The sequence below is a fragment of the Ursus arctos genome, unplaced genomic scaffold, assembly GCF_023065955.2.
Source record: "Ursus arctos isolate Adak ecotype North America unplaced genomic scaffold, UrsArc2.0 scaffold_2, whole genome shotgun sequence".
Classification (NCBI taxonomy): domain Eukaryota; kingdom Metazoa; phylum Chordata; class Mammalia; order Carnivora; family Ursidae; genus Ursus; species Ursus arctos.
Genome location: NW_026622874.1, coordinates 68971069 through 68989872, shown reverse-complemented (window position 1 = coordinate 68989872; position 18804 = coordinate 68971069). Strand labels below are relative to the sequence as shown.

At 46.6% G+C, this 18804-nt stretch overlaps 2 long non-coding RNA genes across 11 annotated transcripts in view; both read left to right on the top strand.

Moving 5' to 3' along the window:
* LOC113270855 (uncharacterized) overlaps nt 1–16668 on the top strand; it is a 31081-nt gene extending 14413 nt beyond the window's left edge. For 7 of the 10 annotated variants that reach the window (XR_008960369.1, XR_008960367.1, XR_007191300.2 and 4 more), the window contains one exon: nt 101–2183. This is a non-coding gene — a long non-coding RNA (uncharacterized LOC113270855). Of the gene's footprint in view, nt 1–100; nt 2184–8409; nt 8520–8626; nt 8805–16470 lie in introns of those variants that run through there. The other 3 variants (XR_008960363.1, XR_008960364.1, XR_008960366.1) reach the window with 3 other exon arrangements.
* LOC130544226 (uncharacterized) lies at nt 10238–12144 on the top strand. The gene is made up of 2 exons (XR_008960370.1): nt 10238–10956; nt 11731–12144. It is a non-coding gene; the product is annotated as an uncharacterized LOC130544226 (long non-coding RNA).
* Nucleotides 16669–18804: the final 2136 nt, after the last annotated feature.

Below are 18804 nucleotides of genomic sequence, written 5' to 3'. Positions count from 1 at the left end.
CCCAGGTGCTCCTTAATTATAGTTTGTTCATTAAAATGCACAATTAAGTACACAGTTCAATAAGTTTTTTTTTTAAAGATTTTATTTATTTATTTGACAGAGAGAGAGACAGCAAGAGAGGGAACACAACGGGAAGTGGGAGAGGGAGAAGCAGACTTCCCGCCGAGCAGGGAGCCTGATGCGGGGCTCGATCCCAGGACCTTGGGATCACGACCTGAGCCGAAGGCAGCCACTTAACAACTGAGCCACCCAGGCGCCCCGACAGTTCAATAAGTTTTGGCCAATACATACGCTCATGTAACTGCTGTGTTAATTACCCCAGAGAGTTCATTCCGTTGTGCCTTTTCCAGTTAAGCACCTCCCCAAATGTCCATCAACTGCAATGATAAGTGACTGGATAAACAGAACGTGGTCTATCCATACAACAGCATATTACTCAGCAGTAGGAAAGAAGTATGGACACCTGCTACGACATGGATGAACTCTTTTTTTTTTTTTTAAGATGTATTTATTTATGAGAGAGAGAGCACATGAGCTGGGGGGGTGGAAGGGCAGAGGGAGAGAAGAAGGCTCCCCGCTGAGTGTGGAGCCTGATGAGGCGCTTGATGTGAGGCTTGATCTCACGACCCTGAGATCATGATCTGAGCCCAAATCAGAAGTTGGATGCTTAACTGACTGCACTACCCAGGCGCCCCTGGATGAACTTTGAAAGCATGATGCTGAGCGAAAGGACCCAGGCACAGAAGATTTCAGAGTACGTGAATCCATTTATGTGCAACGTCCAGAATTGGCTGATGTATAGAGGCAGAAAGTAGATGCGTGGTTGACAGAATGGTGTGAAACAGTCTCTCTAGGGCTGGGCTGGGGGTTGGGGCTGAGCTAGTGGGTATCTGATTTCTTCTGTAACTAGACGGTGGGGATAGTTGCATCACTTGGAATACACTAAAACCCACTGTGCTGTACCGATTGAAAAGGTGAATTTTGTGGCGTATGAAATATATTTCAATAAAGCTGTTATTAAAAAAAAGATACAGAACATCCCCATCACAACAAAAAGACGTTGACCTCTTCCCAGTCAGTCCTGCCCTACCCCCAGAGGCAGCCACAGTGGCATCTTTTTCCAGCATAGATGAATTGTGTCTGTTCAGGAGCTTTCTGTAATTCGAGTCATGTATTAGGTGCTCATTTGTGTGAGGCTTCTTCCAGTAGGCATAATGTTTTTGAGATTTGCTCATGTTGTTATGACAGTAGTTTGTGTCTTTCTTTCCCTCCCCCCCTGAGTAGAATGAATGACTTTACCACAGTTTCTTACAGATGGACATCTGGGCTGTTTCCAAGTTATGGCTATTATGCATAAAGCTGGTATGGATATTCTTGTAAAAGTCTTCCCGTGGACATATGTTTACCTTTTTTTTTTTTTTAAGATTTTATTTATTGGAGAGAGAGAAAGCACAAGTAGGGGGAGCGGCAGGCAGAGGGAGAGGGAGAAGCAGGGAGCCTGACATGGGGCTCAATCCCAGGTCTCTGGGATCATGACCTGAGTGGAAGGCAGATGCCCAACCAACTGAGCCATCCAGGCACCCCTGCTTACCTTTTTCTTAAATACCTAGAAATGGAATATGGTTTTATTTTTAGTTTTGTAAGAAACTGATATACTTTTTTTCCAGAGTGGCTTTACCATTTTATACTCCCATCAACAATGTATGAGAATTTTGGTTGCTCCATATCCTCACTAACATTTGGTGTTGTCAGAATGTTTGCCTACTTTAAGGTGATAGAGATATTTTTCCTTTTTTTTTTTAAGGTGCCATGTTTCATTTAGGTCTAGGATCCATTTCAGCTTGTTTTTGGTGTGATGTATGGAGTTGTGGTTCAATTGTTTTTCCTTTTAGATAGACAATTATTTGTGTGTCTATCCAAAAATGTTGAATATATTTGTCTTTCCATTGAATATTTCATTCCTTTGTTGAAAATCAGTTGCTCATATATGTAGGTCTGTTTCTGGACTCTGCTGTTCCATTGATCTATTTGTGTACCCTAATGCTAATGCCACATTGTCTTGATTATTATTGTTTACAGTAGATTTTAAAATCAGCTACTGTAAGCCCTTCAACCTTGATCTTTATTAAGATTATTTTGGCTGTTCTAGTCCTTTTCATTTCTGCTTAAATTGACTACTTAAATTTCTTTTTTTTTAAGATTTTATTTATTTATTTGACAGAGAGAGAGACAGCCAGCGAGAGAGGGAACACAAGCAGGGGGAGTGGGAGAGGAAGAAGTAGGCTCCTAGCGGAGGAGCCTGATGTGGGGCTCGATCCCATAATGCCAGGATCACGCCCTGAGCCGAAGGCAGATGCTTAACCGCTGTGCCACCCAGGCGCCCCTGACTACTTAAATTTCTATTTAGTTGACTGCTTGTCAATTTCTGAAAAGCAAGCCTTCTGGAATTTTGATTGGGATTACATCGAATCTATAGATCAATCTGGAGGGAACTGACATCTTAGCAATATTGAGTCCTACAGTCCGTGAACATGGTACATCTCTTCGTTTATTTAGGTCTTCTTTTATTTCCCTCAATAACGTTTAGTAGCCTTTAGCATAGAAGTCTTGTATGTCTTTGGTTAAATTTATTCTTAAGTGGCATTTTTTTTTTTAATTGAGGAAACTGGAAGCCACAGAGGGATGAAAGGGTGGTAGGTGGACAGATGGTGGGGCTGATGTTTGGGGTTGAGGCCCTATTCAGAGCTCCACATGATCACCAACAAGAAGCAGCAGGTCACACAGTGATTCTCACTGAGTCCCCTCCATCTGGATTTCAGAACCAAGCTGATTCTCTGGGGACATGACAGCCAAGAAGTCTGTGTTCTCTTACTCCCTCCATGAACTGAGATGAACACCCCTTTAGCTCCCTTTTGGACACCAACTGTACTATGAAGGTCAGGCATGGGCTGGTCCTGCTCACTGCTCCCTCCTGACAGAAACTGCAGTGCCTCCAGCTCCTGATGAGCCTCCTTAGGCTGTTCCCTGAGCAGCAGTAGCCAGCAACCTCCACAAGGGCCCAGCATGGAAAGCCATGCCACAGTGACTGGGAAATGTGGCAAAATCAACTGCATGCTTGGAAGAGGAGGAGAAAAGAAGAGATAGATGGGAAGAAGCAGAGTATGAGAGGGGAACTGAATGAATGACTTTGATGGCAGAGCGCTCAATTAGGGACTGTGAATGCCTGGTGCCTGGGGGTCTACCAGATGGCCAGGAACACCCAACTAACACATCTGAGACTCCCTTTGGGTCTGTTGTGTTACCTCGGTTTGGAGCCTTTTGCTTTTCCCTGTTACTAGGGTGTGTGTGTTTGTGTATACAAATACCATACACAGGCAGAGGTCTTACTGATAATTTGGAGTGGGTCCATCATTAGGCATCCTGGGGGGGGGGGATGTGCATTGAATGTCCTGCCACAAGCATGACTGAGAGAACTGGATTCCTCAGGAGGTGCTCGGGGCTTTGCTAGGCAGCCTTGAGGAAACACATTTATTCCCGCGCCATATGGGGAAGGGAAGAAGCTATGGGAAAATATTTTGGCTTAATATAAAGAACTTTATAGGAGCTGTATAGCCATGGAACAGTGTTCCTTGCCTGATTATGATTTTCATATTCCTGGGATATACAAGCAGATCCTGTCAGAGATTCCTGCACTGGGCAGGATCATGTGACCTTCAAGATCCATTTGATTCTGTGCCTAACACTTTACCAGGAGTTGATTAATGTTCTCCTCCCAAAAAGACTTCTCCTGGGGAAAGGAACCCAAAGAAGACTTTTTTGTTTAACTCCAGCACTACTTACTGGATAGTCCACATTTCTCCCAGTATGTATAGCCACTTCTGATATTTATCAAGTTTCTATATTCGAATGGGTTTTCGAGTTCTCTAGTCTGTTCATTGGTCTGTTGTCTATCCCTCTGGTATTAGAACCACGCCATCTTAATTGTTAGAGTGTTACAGTAATTTCTGACATTAGGCTGTAAAGTCCGGGCACCTGGGTGGCTCAGTTGGTTAAGCATCTGCCTTCAGCTCAGGTCATGATTCCAGGGTCCTGGTGTTTAGTCCTGTGTCAGCTCCCTGCTCAGTGGGGAGTCTGCTTCTCCCTCTTCCTCTGCCCCTCCCCCTGCTCATGTTCTCTCTCTGGCTCACTCTGTCTCTCTCAAATAAATAAGATCTTTAAAAAAGAAAAGGAGTATAAAGTCTCCCCGCTTGGTTCTTCAAATTTTCTTAGATATTCTTTAGCCAGTGCTCTTCCATATGGATCTAGGGTGAATTATGTTAAGTCCCATGTTGGAATTTTGATTGGAATAATGGTGACTGTGACTTTTATGAGGCTGATTGCTTTCTGAGAAACATTTTTCAAGGTGAACTCTCAGAGGCAGTGACATCCACGTGGAGAGGTGTTTCTGGCTGGGACATCCCATCGCCCCTCAGATTATCCTGTGGGTGGTGTAGAAGACCAGCCATGATCCGTTTCGCCACGTGGAGATGTCTTCCCCACCAACAGCCCCACCAGTCGTTTGGTTGGCCAGAGCGAGCTCTCCCAAACCTGTGGGGCTGGGCCTCCTGCATTTTGCAGCCTCTATCCACGAGAAAGTGCCAGAAGGTGTGGCATCAGTGTTGGAGGAGAGAGCGGGGGATATGGCTGCAACAGACGCCTACTGAGGCATTTCACAGAGGGCACCCTCCTCTCAGAATCAGGTTGGAGCCAACTTTTCCTTCTCTGTATGACTCAGCCATCATTAATTAGAAACGCCGCCTGAGCATTCTCCGGTTCAGTCAGAAGCCCTGCCCATGCTTAAGCTGTTGGTGCTGTAGGAATTTGCTCCTTTCTCACTTAAGGGCTTTTAGAAGTCTTGTCCTTTCCAGATAGACCTCTTTGGAGCCCCCCCCAGCCCCCTTTATGATTCCTGTTGGGGTGGAGGACAATGCCTTTCCTTGTGCTTTCGGCTGGTCCCACCACTGAGGCACTTCCCGAGGTGTCTGTCTGGGGTCTTCAGTGAAGGAGCAGTGTGGGGGCTGGAGACGAGGACCGTATCACTCCTCGTCACGGAATGAGGGGCACCATGAGCGAAAGAAAAGAGCGTTGAGGTTGACAAGCCTGAATTTATTTGCCCGGTTCTGACACGAATTTGCTGTGCGACCTCGGGTTGTCATTAGCTCATCTGCGCCTCAGTTCCTGCATCTGTGCACATGAGGCGATGGCGTCTCCTGGACGTGGTGGTTGAGATGATTCAGTGGGATACTGTGTGTGGAAGCACCGAGTGTGCTACGTGGCATTGACCAGGAGCCCAGTAAATGCCACCTCCCCGACTCGACCTCCCACCACTCTGTGGAACTCAGATCTGCAGTCCATCCCAGGCCTTCCTGGTGGCCTTCCAGCGGGCGCAGCAGGGGTGGTGGGTGCCGAGGCAGCGGTCTTACTGCGTGGGAAGTCTTGGCACCTTTTGGGATTTCTGGAGAGAGCCACAGATTAGTGTCCACATGGTGCTCTTCACCAGAGCGTGACCCGAGGAGTAGGTACCAGACTCTCTCCGTTATTTGTTGTCTTGCTACCCCAGTGTGGCCTGAAATTCCTCCCATTAGTCAATTCCATTTTTTTTTTAAAGATTTTATTTATTTATTCGACAGAGATAGAGACAGCCAGCGAGAGAGGGAACACAAGCAGGGGGAGCGGGAGAGGAAGAAGCAGGCTCATAGCAGAGGAGCCTGATGTGGGGCTCGATCCCATAACGCCGGGATCACGCCCTGAGCCGGAGGCAGACGCTTAACCGCTGTGCCACCCAGGCGCCCCAGTCAATTCCATTTTTAAATTGTCTTCTGAAATCAATAGATACACCTGGGAAATAGTCTACAGTCTGTAGGCTGGAGCGGAGAAAGCCATTCTTGAGGGTGAAGAAGAAGGCCAGCTGTGTCGGCTGTCTCTCATTTAGCAGCACTTTGGACCCTCTAAAAATGAGATTAGTTGTCTGCCACCTTGGAGCAGAGACTCTATCATTTACTTTTGTTTGGTTTGTTTTAGCTAGAACACTGAGTGCCGGCCCTGCTTGCAACAGAAAATGCTGATGACCCAGTGAATGTCTGCTAAAAATTGTGTGATTCTGGGGCGCTGGCCTGGCTCAGTCGGAAGACCACGAAACTCTTGATCTCGGGATCGTGAGTTTGAGCCCCATGCTGGGTGTAGAGATTACTAAAAAAAATAAATTTAAAATTGTGTGATTCTGACACGTGCTGCAACGTGGCTGAACCTTGAAGATGTCATGCGAAATGAAATAAGTCAGACATAGAAAGACAAATGTTGTGTGATTTCATTTATATGAGGTCCCTGGAACAGTCAGATTCATGGAGACAGACTGTAGAACGGTGTCTGCCAGGGGCTGGGGGAGGGGACATGGGGAGTTAGTATTTAATGGGGGCAGAGTTCTGGAGGTGGATGGCGGTGATCGTTGCACGACATTGTGAATGTGCTTCATGCCACAGAACTTATACTTAAAAATGGTTAAAATGGGGGCGCCTGGGTGGCGCAGCGGTTAAGCGTCTGCCTTCGGCTCAGGGCGTGATCCCGGCGTTATGGGATTGAGCCCTACATCAGGCTCCTCCACTATGAGCCTGCTTCTTCCTCTCCCACTCCCCCTGCTTGTGTTCCCTCTCTCGCTGGCTGTCTCTATCTCTGTTGAATAAATAAATAAAAAATATTTAAAAAAATGCTTAAAATGGTAAATTTTATGTGCATTTTACCACAATAAAAAATATATGCGTGTAATCCAGGCAGTGTCCTAATTTTTAAAACTGTGGCATAATCAGTGATTACTCAAAGGATAATACTGTGAATTAACATGGTAAGATGTAAAAATATCACCTGATTTGCTCAGTTACTCAGCCAGCACCCCTCAGCCTCTGGCTCCGTCCAAGCTCCCGAGCCAAGCCTGAGGATTCAAAGATGCAATCTTGCACTCACTCTTCCAGAGCTGGCTTCCGAGGGTGAAGGCAAGAAGCCCGTGACTCCGCTGAGCAAAGTCTTTGCTCCGGCAGGGAGGACTGAGGAAGAACTGGGTAATGCCCCTGGTGTTCGAGGCAGGATCCATGGGGAGGCAGAGCAGGAGCGGGAGCTTACTGGGGAAGGAGAGTCTTGGAAGGAGGGAAAGAGTGGTGTGCTGTGGGAAGGTGGGGCCGGGCCTGCCCGCAGACGCCAGGCAAGTCTGAGAAATGGCAGGAAGACCAGTGGGGCTCGGGTGGGGCTCTCCGTGCCTGGGGAAAATGAGACGGGAAGAGTATATTCATGTCTCGGGGTTCCTCAGATCTGGGCACCAGCCTCACCTTAGTCTCCTGTCAGCTGGAAACCTTAGCTAAGTTTGAAAGAATCTCCGTAAATCTCGGTTTGCTCATCAATGAAATACTTCTTCCCAGGTTGACAAGATAAAATCAGAAAATGTGTGCAGTTTCAGAGACCATATCTGTTTGTCTGTTTTCTATATACTGTATCTGTCTCTATAGATCAGTATTTTCCGTGTCTGTATACACACACACACACACACACACACACACACACACATGTGCACGCACGCGATAGGTGGCTCAGGGCGGGAGAACTCTGAAGGTCTGGAAACAAGTTTCACGTCTCTGTTTTTTGAGCAAGGTGTTTTGGCTCTGGGGAGCGGTGAGGACATCCTGGGTGTGTCTGGCGCCCTAGGTCCCCCAAGCCCAGCCTCTGTGTCAGACGATAGCCGGGAACCTGGGCTTGGGGCGGGGGGTGTGGGGGGAGCTTGTGGTGTCTCCAGGGGTGGGTGTTGAGGCTGTGAGAGTCCAAGCCTGGCTCTGTGGTTAGCTACTGTGTCGGGGTCCAGGTCAGAAGTCCAGTCCCTCGGGTGGACCAGTTTGCTTTGTTGCCATGGAGACCACATGGTCTCCGCATGGACCCTTCCCTCCTCCTTCCCAGGAGAAACAGTTTGGGAGGCAACAGCATCATTTTCATCAATGAAAGTTGATGCTTTCGCACACCCACGTGGTGGCAAGTGTGGATGACTTAGATGTGATAGAGCCCGAAGAAATGATGTGTCTGAGGACAGACAGCAGAGGGAACACGCCGAGGCCCGAGTAGCCACTGATAACTCAACCTGAGCCCGTATGTAGGACCTTTCCTCACCATCTGTCCTGACTGTGGAAGGCTGAGTGGGGGGTTAGCCAAACACTGGGACCTTGGGAGGAGGGAGCGAAGTCGACACAGAAACAGTCATGGAAGGCTTCTGAATTCTCTAACATGTCTGCTGGCACCACTAATAACTATAGTAACCAACATTTATTGAGCACTTGCTGTATGCCAGGAACTGCACAAAGTGTTTGTATCTATCCATCTTTTTTTTTTTTTTTTAAGTAGGCTCCACACCCAGCGAGGAGCCCAATGTGAGGCTTAAACTCACGACCCTGAGAGCAAGACCTGAGCTGAGATCAAGAGTTGGACCCTTAACCGACCGAGCCACCCAGGTGCCCCTATATGTATCCATCTTTATGGTTTTTTTTTTTTTTTGGATGGGAAAAATTACATCTTTATCCGCTCCTAATGTATATTTTGTACTTCCTTCAATTCTAAGTATTTGCAACAGACCACAATACTATTATCAGACCACAATCTTAGTACTTACCACCCTGGAAATCACAGATGCTGAATCAAAGAGGACCAACACTGCAAATCGGTAAAAGAACCTGGACTGTTTTCTCCGCGTTGGTATTGCAAGCTAGATGGGTGCAAATGGCAGGGTTTTCTTCTTCTTTTTCTTCTCCTTCTTCTTCTTCTTCTTCTTCTTTCTTCTTTCTTCTTTCTTCTTTTTCCTTCTTCCTTCTTCTTCTCCCTTCTTCCTCTTCTTCCTCCTCCTCTTCTTCTTCTTTCTTTCTTTTTCATTGCCTTATGAACTATATGTCAACATAACCACTGAAGGCAGATGCCTGGAACGTTGCCAAAGAGGAGGCAATGTGAGCAAAATTTTCAGTTTATCCCTGGTGGAAATTTCCATGGATGTGTCTTTGGGCTAAGGGGTCAATTGATTGGACTCAGATGGGAGTCAGAAGGGGCTCTGACTAACTCCTCAGTCTCCTTTACTCTTGTTTATGTTTTTCCTCTACATTCATTCTTTGTTACTGAGAAATAATTCACATTCCACCAAACTCACCCTTTTAAAGTGCACAGTTCGGTGGTGGTGGTTATATTCACAGAATTGTACGGCCATCACCCCCATCTTCCCAGAACATTTTGATCGTCCCCAGAAGAAGTGCCCACCCCTTAGCATTAACTCCCCGCCCACCTCAAGCCCTGGCCTGGGAACCACTAATCTACTTTCTGGTTTACGATGTTTTGTAACTTCCATGGTGCGAGCCTTGTGCTTCTTTTGTTATATTCATTTACTTTTTTTTTTTTTAAAGATTTTTATTTATTTATTTGACAGAGACAGCCAGCGAGAGAGGGAACACAGGCAGGGGGAGTGGGAGAGGAAGAAGCAGGCTCCCAGCAGAGGAGCCCGATGTGGGGCTCGATCCCAGAATGCTGGGATCACGCCCTGAGCCGAAGGCAGACGCTTAACGACTGTACCACCCAGGCTCCCCTATATTCATTTACTTTTAAGAAAAGTATTTGCCAGAGGAACATTTTGACGGATGAGCTTCTTGTTTTCATGATAACACTGCAATTTTCATGACCTGTGAAATGTATGAGGCTTCGCAAATTTCTCAGAGTTCTCATGATTCACGTTTTTCATCCAATCCTCAGACTTTAATTTCAAACTTCATTTACTTCAGCCGTCTTGGCCAACACAGTAAAAGCCATACCCCGAGGCCCTATCCCGTAGCTGTGCTCTGCGGGGACCAGACTTACTGTAAATTAAGACAGTGTAGGGGTGCCTGCGTGGCTCAGTCAGCTGAGCTTCCGACTCTTGATTTCGGCTTGGGTCACCTTCTCAGGGTCGTGAGATCAAGCCCTGTGTTAGGCTCTATGCTCAGCGGGGAGTCAATTTCTCTCTCCCTCCCTCCATCTCTCTCTGCTCCCCCCCCCCACTTTTGTGCTCTCTCTCTTTCTGAAATAAATAATTAAGTCTTAAAAAAATTAAGACAGCATATCTGTTTGGAATGCATATGGATATGAACAACAGAAAGCTCTACTTTACAGGCTGATGCCAATAAAAAACCATTTTTTTCCCCTATGTAGCAAAAAGTTCAGGGGAGATGTGCTGGGGTTAGTATCAGTGATCACCAGGAACTCAGCTTCTTTCTACTTTTCTGTTCCTCTAGCCTTAGCAGAGGCCTTTATTCTCAAGCCTCTTGTCTTCTGGTTGCAAGAGAGCTGCTGCACTTCCAGGCCTCAAACGTATGTTCCAGGCAGGAAGAAAGAGGGAGGAAGGGTGACAGGATGCAGAGCTTTCCCTTATCAAGTCCTTATCTTCTTATTCAGGAGGAGAAGACCTCCCCTGGGCTTGGGAAAGCTCAGTGTCTGTTTTGTATTAACTATCTAATCCCTATTTTAATCATCTGAGGTAGGGCATATTTTCCCTGCTTTACAGATGTGGAAGCTTAGAGAACTTAGTGACTTTCCCAAGGTCACAAGTCAGTGGCAGAACTAAGACTAACCCTGATAACACACTAGGGTTTTCCAGCCTGCGTTTCATCACTGCACACAAAGCAATTCCTTGGTTGGTTTTTTCCTTTGGGTTTCCCGAAGCTTGTGGAGATGGGCAAGGCGGATATTACGAGAATAGCCTCATGTCCCAGAAGAGCAATTTGAGACCCAGAGAAGGACATGACGACTTGCCCAAGGCAACTTTCATTCAACTGGGTTTAATCTCCGGTCTCACGTCCTGTCTTCTGGACCCCGCGGTCTGTGTGCGGGGGAGGAGCTCTGGATTCACTGAGGGAGACGGACACACGGAAAGAAAAGGTGCGAACAGATTTCGTATACGTCAGCTTTGCACAAGCTCAGCTTTTGGGGGTTTTCTGCCAATTCTCCCCTTCCTTTTTTCCCCTATCATTTTCATCCGTCTGACGTATTTATTTTCTAACTGGAAGTTTGTGCCTCTTCATCCCCGTTTCCTGTGTCACCCGTCCCCATCCCGTCTGGCAACCACTTGTTTGTTCTCGGTTCTTAGGAGTCCACTTCTGTTTTATTTGTTCATTTGCTTTGTTTTGGGTTGTTTTTTGCTTTTTTAAAAAATTCCATATATAAGCAAAATCATATGGTATTTGTCATTTTCTGTCTGACTTATTTCACTTAGAATATCTTCCAGGTCCGTCCACGTTGTGAACGGCAAGATCTCGCTTTTTATGGCTGAGTAATATTCCATCGTGTGTATGCATATGTGTGTGTTGTATGTATTTCCATCGTGTGTGTGTGTGTTGTATGTATATCATCTTCTTATCTGTTCGTCTGTGGCTGGGCACTTAGGCTGTTTCCATACGTTGACTATTGTAAATAATGCTGCAGTAAACATAGGGGTACAGGTATCTTTTTGAATCAGTGCTTTGTCTTCTTTGGGTGAATACTTGGAAGTGAATTACTGGGTTATATGGTAGCTCTATTTTTAATTTTTTGAGGAACCTCCATACTGTTTTCCACAGTGGCTGTGCCGATTCACAATCCCACCAGCTGTGAGCAGAGTTCTCTTTGCCCCACATCCTCACCAACACTTGCTCTCTCTCATCTTTTTGACAACAGCCATTTGTACTGGTGTGAGGTGACACCCCACTGTGGTTTTGATTTGCGTTTCCCTGACGATGAGTGATGTGGAGCATTTCTTCATGGGTTTCCTGGCTCTGCCATTCCCCTTGCGAGGATGCGACGGTGAATCTGGGACTATGTGGTGACAGGCCAACACTTTGTTTTAGAAGAGACCGTGGACACAGAGGGGTCTGTGTCACCTTTCTCCACCCATGGGTTCCATGCTTTTTGTGCGTGTGTTTTCCAGTTTCACTGCAAACAGGTACCTGCTGCCAGAAGGGGAGTTTCCCAGACCAAAAAGTCAGACTCTGTCCTAAGTGTTACCTTCCCCTTCCTGAACACAGGTAACACAGAGGAAGGGATGTTTCTTGACAACCCAGTCTGGTTACGTGGTAAAAGGAAAGAAGAAAACCAAGTCCAAGTGAATTTTCTGTTGGCCTTGATAGAATTAAATAAATTAATTAACTAAAACCCCCGTCATCCATTTTTTTTTAAAAGCCTGTGTGTATCATGATGAATGTGGCTCTGAGCTCTGACCTCAGTGCCTGGGTCATGAGTCTTTGAGAAAAAACTGTAAATGATTTACAGAAGAGCAGACACGAAGGCTCCAGCTACAGTGAATAGATGAACACAATGGGTTGCAGTGTTTGGGTAAAAAGATGCCCATTTTAAAATAAAAGTATGATATTTCGATGTGGTGTTAAGTAAGAAAGTGTTGGTAATCACACAGGCCTTAGGAAAAGGCCTTAACTTGGTTCTCAATATGGAGGCGCATAGTAGGGACTCAATAAAATATTGAATAACTCTGGGAGTTGAGCCAGCTTAATGAATTGATCACTGGACTTTTGACACCACAGTCAGACAATTTTAAAGTATCCTGTGTATTCCGTGATTATTCCATGACTCCAGGTGATCTCTAAACTAAGCCATTATCAAATTGGTGTTGCGAATTAGAGGACAAAAGCCCAAACTGAAACCCACTTTCACGGGGGAAACCTCACGTGGTCCTCATTTCTTGCCCGCTCTTGCTAGTGGCCTGAAATGTGAGCAGCATTAGTGGCTGACACAAGCAAGCAGGCTGCCTGCTGGCTCCCAGTCAGCTTTGGATCAGTGCAGATCAAGGGGCTGCCCCGGGAGCTAATTACGCAGACACAACGATGTGCTGTGGCCGGCGGACCACTGCAGGATGCGAGTGCTCCTAGCTGCTCTCTCCTACGAGCACAGCAGAAGCAGCCAGGACAGAGCCCCTCTTTGGGTGTGTCTTCCCCATCCTCCTGTCCTTCCAGCTGCTCAGGCTGATAGCTTTGGAGTCATCTTGACTCCTGTTTCTTTCACATTCCTCGCCAGATCTGTGAGCAAACCTGCTGGCCCTGCTTTGAGAACGTGTCATGTCACCACTGTTAGCTGTCTCCACTGATACTGTGCTAGACCAAGCTACTGTCATTTCACACCTGGGCTCCTGAGGCAGCCTCCTCACTGATTTTCCTGCTTCTGCCCTGCCTTCTGACACTCTGTGCTCAACCCAGTGGGCAGAGGGATCCTCTCTACAGATTTAAGACAAATCATGTAACTCTTCTCAGTTCTTCTCTGAATTCTCCAGATTCTTATCCTGCTCAGAGTAAAACCTCAAGTCCTTCCAGTGGCTTGTCACCCCCATGGCTTCTCTGAATTGATGTGCCACTCCCCCTGGCTTTCTGCGCTTGGGCCACATGGACCTCCTTCCTGTTCCTGGAGCAGGTCAGGTGGGCTCCTGTCTCCACGCTGCTCCTGCTGCCTTGATTGTTCCCTCTGCCGATGGCATCAGTCCCCAGATATCCACGTGGTCCCTTCTCTCACATCCTCCAAATCTCTGCCCAAATGTGTCCTTCTCAGTGAGACCTGATCACCCTGTTTAAACCACAGCAATGTATTTAAAACTCTTAGGTTTGCTGTAATTTTTGTGTTTTTTGGTAGGTACTTTTAAAAATTAGGTTAAGGAAGTTTCTATTCCTAGTTTGCTGAAAGTTTGAAAAATGGACAGTTATTGAATTTCATCGATTTCACTGATTTTTTTCTTCTGCCTTCTGAGATCATCATGCCTCCTTTAATGCGGTAATGTGGTTAACTGCATTAATATATTTTCTAATATTAAACCAGCCCTGCATTTCTGGAATACCCAAGTGGCCCAATAGGGAGAATGCAAGTGGAGCATGGCAATCTTGCTGAGTTGAGGAGACAGATATAGGCATTTGGAGAGGCTGAAGCAGTTGGAATTTGCAGAGCAGAATCCCAGAGAGGAGGATCCTTTGCAGAGAAAGAGTTCCAAAAATCTGTAAATTGTTATTGACTACTAAGCCACAAATACACAGGGGGAAACTCCATGAAGCTTGTCGAAGGACAACTAGAAAACCGTAAACTGAACAATACTTGGGTGATACTCGAGTTCCAAATAGCTAGAGTGGAGAGTCGTCAATGAACACATGGGCATTCATAGAGACCCCAGAAGGGTCAGCTTCACGAGTTGAGCTGAACTATTTCTACAGGAAAGGCTATTAAGGATCTGTCCAAACTAAGTTTAAAAACATGCTTTGAGCAGTTAAGCATCTGCCTTTGGCTCAGGGCGTGATCCTGGCATTATGGGATCGAGCCCCACATCAGGCTCCTCCGCTGGGAGCCTGCTTCTTCCTCTCCCACTCCCCCTGCTTGTGTTCCCTCTCTCGCTGGCTGTCTCTATCTCTGTCGAATAAATAAATAAAAATCTTAAAAAAAAATGCTTTGAGAGAATTAACCTAATCTGCAAATAACCTAACTTCCTGTTAGAACAAAGTCTAATACTCTTGAAAAGAAGGCAACAAACTCTAGCACTCAACAATGCACAGTTCACAATGTCCAGCATCCAAAAAAAAAAAAAAATTACTTGACATGAGAAGAGGTGATCAAATGTGATCCATAATTTGGAGCAAAATCAGTCAATAGAAACAGAGTCAAAAATGACAGAGATGAAATGATTAACAGACTAGGACTTTAAATCACTTATTGTAAATATCCTCAAAGACTTAAAGGAAATCATGTAATATGGAGAAAAGAGTAAGATATTAAAAAGACCTAAATGGTCCTTGTGGCACTAAAATTTCAACATATGAAATGAAAATTTCACCAGATGGGATTAATAGCAGAATAGATTCTGCAGAAGAGATCAGTGAACTGGTAAACATACTAATGGATACTATTCACACTAATGCACAGAGAAAAGAAGAAGAAAACCTGACCAGATCCTCTTTGACTTGTGGGACAATGTCAAGCAGCATGTATATGTGTGATTGTGTGTAATGAAGTCCCAGGAAGGGGAGGATCAGGAAAGAAATAGATTTGAAGAGCTAATGGCCAAAGTTTTTTCCACACTTAATGAAAGCTGTAAAGATATTGACGGATCTAAGTCACTCAAAGAATCCCAAACAGAATAAACATAAAACCAAACGAAGACACATCATAACCAAATGGCTGAAAGCCAGTGATAATGAAAAAATCTTAAATTTCAGAGATAAAAAATACATTAAATATAGAACAAAAGTTAGAATTACCCCAGATTTTTTGTCATCAATAATGTAAGCCGGAAGACATCAGAACATCTTTAAAGCACTGGAAGAAAAAACGATCAATCTAGAATTCTATAGCTAGTGTAATTATTTTTCAAAAAACTCTTTTGCAAGTCGGTTGGCTTCTGGCCAGGGAGATTCAAGCACAAGTGCTGTGTGCATGCTTTTCTTCTCCCTCCTCCTCCTTCCTGTCTGGAGCTCCTGAAACTATCCTACGCAGAAGGGTGACCTTCAGATATTAGACAGTGACTTTCCCTTTGTTGGACAATGAAAGAGCAACAGGATCTAACGAGCCTGGTTCTCCAACACCGTGGATTACCAGACCAGCCCCATAGTGAACCATCTGGATGTATCACAGTGAGAATGGGTTAAGTGACTGTTATTTGGAGGTTTTCTCCCACCCCGAACCCGATTCTAATATGATTAGCTATTTGAAAGAGTATCAGTTGGTAAGTCTCTGACAAGATGATCTAGAACAAAGAAGACACAAATAAATAATATGAAGATTTTAGAAGGGGACATAACCATAAATGCAGCAGAGATGACAAGAATAATAAAAGATTATGAAAAACCTACCAATAATTTCCACATTCAGAAAAAAAAGAATAAATTTCTAGAAAAAAAATAACTAAAAGTCAGTCAAGAAAAAGCAGAGACTCGAAACAGATACTGGTCCTCTGATGTTCATAGCAGCACTATTCACGAAAGCAAAAAGGTGGAAACAATCCAGATGTCCACTGAGGAATGGATGTGGTGTAGACATACAATGGAATCTTCTTCAGCCTGAAAAAGGAATGAAATTCTGACACCTGCTATAACGTCAATGGACCTTGAGAACATTATGCTGAGTGAAATAAGCCAGACACAAAAGGACAAATGTTGCATGATTCCTCTCGTACAAGACACTAGAATGGTCAGATTAGTAGAGACAGAGAGTAGAATAGAGGTCACGGGGGACAGGGGGCAGAGAGGAAAACGAGGAGTGAGTGTTTAATGGGGACAGAGGTTCAATTTGGGAAGATGTCACGTTCCGGAGGCGGATGGTGGTGATGGTTGCACAACAGGACAAATGTACTTGATGCCACTATACGCTTAAAAATGGTTAAAATGGGAAAGTTTATGTCATATGTATTTTGTCAGAATAATTTTTTTTTCTCTTTAGGTATCGTGGAGTAGGAGGATGTTTCAGTCCACTCAGGCCTCCCCGTTGCTAGAAATGGAACACTGGCCCTGACATCCTGAAGCTTCTAGCTTAATGACTTCTGCTCTGTACTTGTCCTTTCTTGGCATTTACATAACTGGAGGAATGGGTGCAAATATATAATATTATAGTAACTACCTATTAAATATTTTGTTTTTTAATTTTTAAAGTAATCTCTGCACCCAACGTGGGGCTTGAACTCACAACCCCGAGATCAAGCGTTGCATGCACTACTGACTGAGCTGGCCAGGCGCCCTGGTAACCAGTCATTAGAAGGAGCAGACATAACTTCTGTTCCCAGTGGGAAGCCTGTTGGTAAAGAAGAGGAGCCCCTGGAACTGAATGACTGACCCTTGTCCCCAAGCCTTTTCCTCATGTGAACTGGCAGGTGAAGTCTGTTCAGCTGCCCTGCGTGCTCCAGGCTTACAAACCAAAGTCCACTTTTAGAGCTGGGGATGACATCCGTTTGGCACTGGGCTGTGGGCCGGGCTCCTGGGTGAAACCAGCTCCCACTGCCTGCCTTTCAGAGCTCGTGTCTGCAGGATGCTGTTTTCAGGATCACCTGAGCCTCACAAATGCTCCAGGAATTCACTTTGCAGCCTGGCACATTTCAAGTCCCTGTGTAGGGCGGCCACGCCCAGATTCCACGTGAGAGCCTCAGCAGATCGGCTTCCCCCGTAGGCCTCCCCCACCTCCTCAGGTGTTTCTGCCTCGTGACTTGGAGCTGTGGTGCCACCAGGCAGGAATGGGTCTGCGTTTGTGCGTGACGTCATTGGTCCCGGATGAGAGGTAGGTTTCTTCTTCACCCCAAGCACATTTCTACAACTGTCCTGGTTCCATCTTTGTAAGCAGATACAGGTGTGGGGGGGTGTCTGCTGATGCGCTCTGTGGCAAGGGCAGCCCAGGCACCCACACTCTGCCCTGCGGATCTTCCAAAGGCTTCTGAGCCTCTTCTCCACATGGTCCCTCCCTGCCCATGCTGCTTGCTTGGCTCATGTCCCCCGTGCACTGTAGCCCAGCTGACCTCCTCACCGCTCCCCCCCCCAGGACAGCCCCCTCCTCCAGAATCCCCCAGACCCTCCAGCCCTCCCGGAGCCCTCCTGGGACTTGCAGCTCTTCAAGGTATTTTCTCTCCCCACCCATGTCTTATGCCCCTGTTCTGCTTGCTGGGAGCAGACAGTGGGTGTGTTGAACATAATCAAAGTCCAGATTTGCATGTGGCAGGTCGCATCTCGGACTTCCACCTTGAGCTAGTGAGGAATGAGACCTGCCAGCTCCCTGCGTGTCCCTATCTTGGCAGCCGGGCACTCCTGCATGGCCACTGTCCCTGGCTGGGCACTGGTGGGGGCCGCACTTCCTGCAGATGGTACCGTGACCACAGCCTCAGCTGATAAGGAACCAGGAGGAAGCCCAGCTCTGGGCTGAGTTGTCAGATGAAGTTAGCCCGCTACCCCCCGCCCTCACAGGGCACTGTGGCCTGACAGCAGGAGAGACGAGAAACACGACCTCCATCTTCTTGGGGTACTTAAGCAGCCCAGGAATGCGGTTTTAGGCTGTCCTGGCAATGCTGCCCTGGCTCTTGAGGATTTTCTTTCTCCAATCTCCCTGAATCTCAGAAGCGCCGATTCCGCCTGGCCTGGCCCTGCTCCGGGAACCAGTACACTGGCCCTGTCCCCCAGTTCTTGTGTGATGGTCCCCTCTGCCTGCTTGTCCGAGGTCTGCCTGTCCTAGGGTTGTGGCAGGGGCAGCCACCCCTGCACCCCTGTCCCTGCTGAAGAACGGGGTGATACTGCAGACCTAAACCTGCCTTGTATAAACCAGAAACCCTGTCCAAAGGAACCAGATGGAATGGGAGGAAATTGAATGCGGCTGAGTTGGAAGGTGGCATCTGGGGATGCTCCGGAGTTCAAATCCCACCCCCTCCCCAGTATTTATTGGCTGAACCTTGGTTTTGTCAAAGGGTGGTTGAGGATGGAATGAGACAGTAAGTGGAGAAGCCGGACGCAGAGCAAGCGTGCAGAGCGGTAATTATTGCTGTCAGGCTGGGGCAGAGGGAACAGCGAGCTAGACCTGCCTCTGTCAAGGAATGGCTCTGTGACCTCCAGGACCAACCCCAGCCTCGGTGTCTGCCTCTGTCCCGGGGCTGTTTGTCTCGTCCCCTGACCTCCCAGCACCGTTCTCAGGATCAAGGGAAGGGGTACAGGGTGCTGGGGACAGGGGTGCAGTGGTGGCTGCCCCTGCCACAACCCTAGGATTTAGCCTGTGAGACACTTATAAACTGCCCATCGCACCAAA